The sequence below is a fragment of the Odocoileus virginianus genome, chromosome 27, assembly GCF_023699985.2.
Source record: "Odocoileus virginianus isolate 20LAN1187 ecotype Illinois chromosome 27, Ovbor_1.2, whole genome shotgun sequence".
Classification (NCBI taxonomy): Eukaryota; Metazoa; Chordata; class Mammalia; order Artiodactyla; family Cervidae; genus Odocoileus; species Odocoileus virginianus.
The window spans coordinates 32,904,551-32,911,877 of record NC_069700.1 but is presented as its reverse complement, the minus strand read 5'-3'; the positions used below and the strand labels follow the sequence as shown (position 1 = coordinate 32,911,877).

The window sequence follows — 7,327 nt, the reverse complement described above, 5'->3', positions numbered from 1 at the left end:
CTGAGTGCCAAAGAATTGATGCTTTTGAACTGTGGTGTTGAGGAGACTCTTGAGAGTCCCTTGGACTGCAGGGAGATCCAATCAGTCCATCCTAAAGGAAATCAGTCTTGGCTGTTCATTGGAAGGACTGATGTTGAAGCTGAAACTCCAACACTTTGGCAACCTGATGCGAAGAGCTGACTCATTGGAAAAGACCCTGATGCTGGGAAGGATTGAGGGTAGGAGGAGAAGGGGACGACAGAGGAGGAGATGGTTGGATGGCATCACCGACTCAATGGACATGAGTCTGGGTGAACTCCAGGAGTTGGTGATGGACAGGGACGCTTGGCATGCTGCGGTTCACGGGGTCGCAAAGAGTTGGACACGACTGAGCGACTGAACTGAACTGAACCATGCAGTTCTAATGGATGCAGTTCAACAGTATATTCTGGTATTAGCTTAGACCATTCTCTAAAGGATACTTTTGGTGTGGGCCTCCCCTGGATTTCCAAGACATGGTCTGAGGGTGAGGATCTGAGGTAAGGCATGGTGTATACACTTGGCTTTAGCTGTAACTGTGCTCTTGAACACTTTGGTTGGGATAAGTTGAGGCATCCTTCTGGCAACCAGAGGCTCAGGTCCAAGTTCTGACTTTGCCATTGAGATCTGGGTGACCTTACTTTTCTGAGCCTCTGATTACAGGGGTCTCTCCACCAGCTCCAGCTTTCTTCAGTTCCAAGATTTGAGGACTAGGGTGCCTCAGGAGTACCAAGCAAGATTGTGAAAGGATAACCAGTTGGTCACTTCGACAGGAAGTCCCATAGATTAGCACAGGAGATTGGCTCGCCAGGGAACGGAAAGAGTGGTTAAGCAAGAAGCAAGACTGTTAACAGTTCCAGAGCTCGTGGTCTCCTGGGGGCAGTTTTTGCCTCATTACCGGGCCCAGGAGGTACGGGGCTGTGTGCACGACTGGGAGCCTCTGAGAGGTGGGAGCTACCCTGGAGTTGCAATGCTTCTTTTCTTTGGTGGTGTGAGGTTGGGGGAGGGAGCTGTGGTCCCCACCCAGCTTCTGGGAAGAGGTGCAAAGGGCTGAGCCTTTTCTCATGAATCTGGAGCTCTCTGCAGCGAGTGGAAGGCATTTGGGCAGGAGACTTGGATAGATTATCTACCCTTAAATGGTCATGTGACCCTGGACAAGTCACCTGGCTTCTCAGAGCCTTGGTTTCTCTTTGAGGTTAGTGGGGGCAAGAGAGAGGATAAATATACTAGGGGGTCTCTTGGGTCCGCCGACTTGGACAACTTGAGTTCTGTGACCATCGCTGTTACTTGTAGTTACTGAAGGGGGTGGAGTGAAGCGCAGACCCAGGTCCTCACCCCTTTGAAGAGAGGACGATGGAACTGGTGGAGGCCCTGCGGCGCCCGCAAATGCCCTGTTGCAATTCTGCCCCAGTCCCCACAGCACCCTCTTACGAGGCTCTCCACTTCCCGAGGGAAAGCCTGTGGTCCCTGCTCCCTGAACCGAGTCCTACAATGGGGAGCTGACTTCTGGGAGGATTCATTAGCCCTCAGGTCTAGCCTCAAGCTTTGTTCGGTTTCTTGGGTGAGGTGGGGAGAGGGTGCAGTGCTGGGTGTGTGTGTGTGCGCGTGTGTGCTCCTGGGCAGGATGGTGTTTCCCACGGTTACAGGTGTGAGGCCGTGATGGCCAGCGAGGGGAATGTGGGGACTTCCCTGGTGGTCCAGTGGTTAGGACTCTGCGCTTCCTCTGTTGGGGGGCCTGGGTTCCATTCCCAGTCAAGGAACTAAGATCCCACAGGCCCTGCAGTGCAGCCGAAAAAAAAGAAAAGAAGGGGGGATGTGGCGGAGGAGGAGGCGCTGATGGAGGGGTGCCCCTGCTGGCTGACTCACGGGGTTTTGCTCCGAGTGACTCTGAGTGGGCAGGGACCTTTGTGCACACCAGACGTTGTGACAGGTGTCGTGTCTGACTGTGAGGGAGGTGTGTGTGCATGCATATGCCTGTGTGTACGCACAGGTACGCACGTCTGAGAACTGACTGAAGGATGTCCCCATTGTTTCTGAGTGGCCATCCCTGGCCTAGCTGGGGAGCAGACTGTTTTCCGGGCACTGTTCTCAGCTGTGAGGGGGAACTCCCTGTCCCGGGCTGATGGTGACAGGTATGTTGAGGCGGTGCTGGCCCCAGGGCGCCTGCTGCCTTTCAGCCCTGGGACTCCTGACAGGCAGCGAGGGGGCCGCTGAGTGCCGTCTGGGGAGAGAAGACTCGATGGGCTCAGAGGGTTGATGCTGAGGTCTGAGGCATGGTGGGGACTGGCGAGGTGTCCAGTAGGCACCACTTTCCTATGCAGTGTCAGGGGACTGATGGAAATGGGGTGCAGCTCGACTAGGAACCCCGCCCCCCCACAGGGTGCCAAGAGCATCCCACATCCTGCGATGTGGCCACAGGATCCCCATTTCAGGATTGTGACTCCCTTCACTTGTGGGAGCCTGACATCCTCAGTGACGTGGCACCCACATCACAGCAGACTCTCCTCCCCAGGGCTTCAGTTCTAGAAGCTTCCACAGCAAGAATCTTATCTTTCTGCCTTATGTATGTTATCTCCATCAACGGAAGTACACGTGGAACTTGAGTTTCTAAGTCTGACAGCCAGAGCAAAGCCTCCCACTCTGCCCTGTTTCAAAGCCCTGGCCCATCACGGCTGCTCCGTCTGATGTCTGTGATCCACAGAAGCATCTCCTGCCCACCGAGGAGGTGCTTCTCCAAGAAGTGGTCTTGGGGCAAGTCTGTCCTGTGACAAACCCAGAGAGTGGTATCTGGTACCAGATTTGCTTCTGATGTCATGGTTTGAGCTGGTGGTCTCTGCCTTTCAGAGCCTCCCTCTCTCAGTTTTCTCATCGGTTGAGTGGGTATAAAATGATATCTGTACAATATCTGACTTTTATGAGACTCAAATGGAATTTCACCCGCATCCATGCTATCACTACCAATGTCATGGGCTACTTTTAACCAGTGGTCATCCTATGCCGTATTCGGGACATAGCTCTGAGTGCTTTACATTGATTATATATTCAACAAATATTTGCTGAGTGCTGACTGTATGTGAGGCACTGTTCTAGGCATTTGAGATAGAGCAGAGAACAAAAGAGTCTTCTATTCAGTAAGAGGAGGTGCAAATTTTACAAAATAAATGAATAAAAGACTATTCTGGGAAGGTGACAAGCGCTGAGAGAAAGTAAAGCTGGGGAAATTCCCTGGTGGTCCAGAAGTTAAGAATCCAAGGTTCCACTGCAGAGGACATGGGTTCAATCCCTGGCTAGGGAACTAAGATCCTGCAAGCCACATAGTGAGGCCAAAAGAAGTTAATTAAAAAAAATAATAAAGTAAAGCGAAACAGGAGCTGGGCTCTGCTAGGAATAGGAAATGGTATTTCTAGTTCAATTGTCTTATTTCATCTTCACGGCAACCCTGTGTGGTAGATACTAGTCTAATGCCCCAGCGAGGAGAATAAGGCGTAGAGATGTTATATGACTTCCCTGCGGCCACATAGCTTGTGAGTGGCAGGGCTCGAAGAGGCAGAGTCTGCCTGACTCTAGAGCAGTGGGAGTGGAAATCACTGCCTCTCTTGGCCTTTTCCCACATTTATGGGTCAAGAGGGGGAGATGGACCCTCTTCTGGTACTGATGCTCAGTGAGTGTTTCTTTGATTACAACACACAAGGCCCAAGGCCCAGCCCATTGGAAGGTTGTTGGGTCATGGAGGGAGGAGACCCCCCTCTAAGGGGGACAATGAGTGAGGACGGATGGTGACTTCCAGGTGTGGACAGATGCAGCCCAAGGAGGGGTGTGTATCTCGTCATTGTCTCCAGGGAGAGCTTGGAGGGTGATGTGGCTGTGGAGATACTGATACTAGTGGAAAGACAGTTGGATTTGTGGATGAAAATGTAGATGAAATTCTCTATTCTAACTCCTGGAATCTCATTCTTGGTTTGGTTTTTCCTCCTCTGGTTTTTATTTTTATTTTTTTGCCCTGCCCTTCAGCTTGAGAGATTTCAGATCTTCAACCAGAGACTGAATCTGGGCTTTCAACAGGGAAAGTGCAAAGTCCTAACCACTGGTTGTTGTCCAGTCACTCATTTGTGTCTAACTCTTTGCAGCCCCAAGGACTTCCCTGTTCTTCACTATCTCCTGGAGTTTACTCAAATTTGTGTCCACTGAGTCGATGATGTTAGCCAACCATCTCATCTTCCGTCATTCACTTCTCCTCATGCCCTCAATTTTCCCCAGCATCAGGGTCTTTCCAATGATGCTCTTCACATCAAGTAGCCAAAGTGTTGGAGCTTCAGCTTCAGCAGCAGTCCTTCCAATGAATACTCAGGGTTGATTTCCTTTAGGATTGACTGGTTTGATTTCCTTGAAGTCCAAGGAACTCTCAAGTGTCTTCTCCAGCATCACAATTCGAAAGCTAGCCACTGGACAACAGGCAATTCCCATCTCCCCTGCTTTTTATTAAGAAAACTTTCACATCTACAGAAGTTGAGCAAACAGTACAATGAAAGCTATTGGACAGATGGCTTACAATTTGCCCCATTTACTCCCTCTCCACACAGACACACACACACACACTTATTTCCTTTTAATTTGCTTATGTATTTAGGCAGAGCCATTTGAAAGTGAAATGCAGACATTATATATACTTCAGCATGGATCCCTTAAAGACAGAGATTCTTCTACATGATCACAACATGTGTCACACCTAAGAAATTTCACATTGCTCAGTGAATATCTGATATAAAGTCCATATTCAAATTTCCCCAGTTGTCTGCAAAATATCCTTTATTTGTACTGTTTTTTTTTTTTTTGAAGGAGAATCCAATTAACAATCACATTCTATATTTAGGTGTCATTTATTTTTATTCTCTTTCTCTCTGTTTTCTTTTTGGCTGCTCCATATGGCTTGTGGGATCTTAGTTCCCTGACCAGAGATTGAACCTAGGCCCTTGGAAATGAGAATGCAGAGTCCTAACCACTGGATTGCCAGTGAATTCCCTATTTTTATTCTCTTGGATATAGAACAGTCCCCCTGCCTTGTTTTTTCTTTCACAATATCAGTATTATGTGAGTCTACTAGTTGTCTGGTAGAACATCCCACATTCTGAGGGACAGTGTGAATCAGAAGAGGAAACAGTGAGTAACTGAGGGCCCAACACGTGCCCAGAACAAGGCTGGGCAGCATGAGGGGATCCAGGGTTAAGACTGATCTCTTCTGTCCTGGAACTCACTGCTAAATTATGTCACCTCCCCCAGGAAGTCCTCCCTGATAGACACTGCTGAGTGAGTTGCTCCTTTTGCAGTGCTCTTGGCACTTGCACAGCACCTTGCAGCTCTTGGCACTTTGCCACTCTTGGCACCTTGCAGCACTTGGCGCACAGGTTTGCTGCCCCTTCCACACCGTGCTGTAATTAATCTTGTGTCTTCTTCTGCATGAAGCTATGTGAGTACCTCCAAGGGAGACCAGGAGTTAGTCCACGCCTATATACGTAAAGGGCCAGGGGCTCCACTTGGGTACTTAGGTTGTGTCCTGCACAAAGGTACCTGATCAAAGCTGGGGGAGAGGTGACTAGACTCCAGCCAACAGTCCACTTGCCAGCCCTTGGGCCCTGGCCCTGGGCTGCATCTGCCGGGAGGAAGGAACCCTTTTCCTAATTTGCCTAATGGAGACACACACACCACGGCAGGCTCACTTCCCACTCTGCCTGCATTCAGTTGGTGCTCAGTAAACAGTGGTCACTGAAATGCATGCTAGGGCTGGGAAGAGATGTGCTGGTGACTGTTCTTTGGGGGAAGAAACTCTGATTTGTAACTTTTGCTGATTCCCATGGTATAAATACTCCCACAGCAGCTGATCTCAAGCTGCTGAGTTGGGAAGAGAGACTCACAACCGATTTTCTGCAAGTCCCTAAGATGTGACTCCAGTGTACCACTGCAGTTTGACATCTGTAATCTTTTTATAAAAAACAATTTGTTTATTTATTTAATGTTTGGTCGTGCTGAGTCTTTCCTTGCTGCCTGCAGACTTTCTCTAGTTGCGGTGAGCGGGGGCTCCTCTCTAGTTTCAGTGCTCAGCCTTCTTTTTGCGGCGGCTTCTCTTGCTGTGGAGCACGGGCTCTAGGGCACGCGGGCTTCAGTAGTTGTGGTGTGCGGGTTCTGTTGCTCCGTGACATGTAGGATTCTGCTGGACCAGGGATCGAACCTGTGTCCTCTGTGTTGGCAGGTGAATTCCTATTCAATGTGCCACCAGGGAAGTCCCTTACATCTGTAATTTCAAAACTGCATCTGCAGCAGACTTTGAAGAGAGAGAGAGACAGACAGACAGACAGAAACAGAGAGAAATGGAGAGAACCCAGGTGGAGAGAAAGGGAAGAGAAAAAGGGAAGAGAAAAAGGTGATAACTGATGGGGAGCCAGTGAGAGGCAGAGACTCGACTTCACTTAAAAGTTTGGGGCCTCCTCAAGAGTGAGCAATTGCTTCATTCAGCTCCTGTGCAACCTATGTGAAGGAACTTGCTTAAGGGGAACCTAGACCAGCGGCCCCAGACTCCTGCCGTGAGCCACTTACCCCTGAGGCAGAGCCTCCTGATCCTTCTGCTCTGCTTGTGTGACCTTTGACCCCAACAAAGAAAGCCCAGAGTGGGTGTGGGGTTCCGCTGCCCTGGTCCCTTCACACATGCTGTTCAAGTCTTCTAAATCCTACCAGCCCCCTTTAGAGCTTGACTCAAGTTTCACCGCCTGCACGAAGCTGCCTGTGTCCACGTCAATCCCCTCCCCTCAATACAGCTTCTTGTGCCCGTGACTTACTCCCCCACAGGCCCCCTCCCTCCCACCAGCATAGGACCTGACTCTTCTCCTTCCAGACTCCAGCCTCCTTCTCTCCTGCCTTGAGGCCTCACCTGGACAAATCCTTTTCCATCAAAATCCTCATCAACTGACTTACCTGACCTTCAGTGACAGATGAAAATACCCCAATGAATGAATGGGACGACACTGACTTGAGCATCTACTACGTACTAGGGAGGGACTTCCCAGGTGGCGCTAGCAGTAAAGAGCCTGTCTGCCAACGCAGGAGACCTAAGAGACCCAGGTTTGATCTCTGGGGGAAGATCCCCTGGAGGAGGGCATGGCCACCCACTCGGACTTGACTGAAGCAACTTAGCACTGATGAATATGCTGGGGAGCTAGGAGCAGTGTGGACGGAGGCACAGAGTAACTTAACATTCATATGCATGAGCCCAGAACATCATCAGGTCACATAAAGTATGTGTTTGAAGTATGGAGGGGGG

The 7,327-nt window shown here is 50.0% G+C and overlaps 1 protein-coding gene across 1 annotated transcript in view; it reads left to right on the top strand.

Annotated features, from left to right (window-relative positions):
* The first annotated feature begins 906 nt into the window (after positions 1-906).
* Positions 907-7,327, top strand: part of RAB44 (RAB44, member RAS oncogene family) — a 40,739-nt gene continuing 34,318 nt past the window's right edge. The window contains exon 1 of the mRNA XM_070456913.1: positions 907-965. The gene's annotated coding sequence lies outside the window, so the exon portion shown is untranslated. The remainder of the gene's footprint in view (positions 966-7,327) is intronic.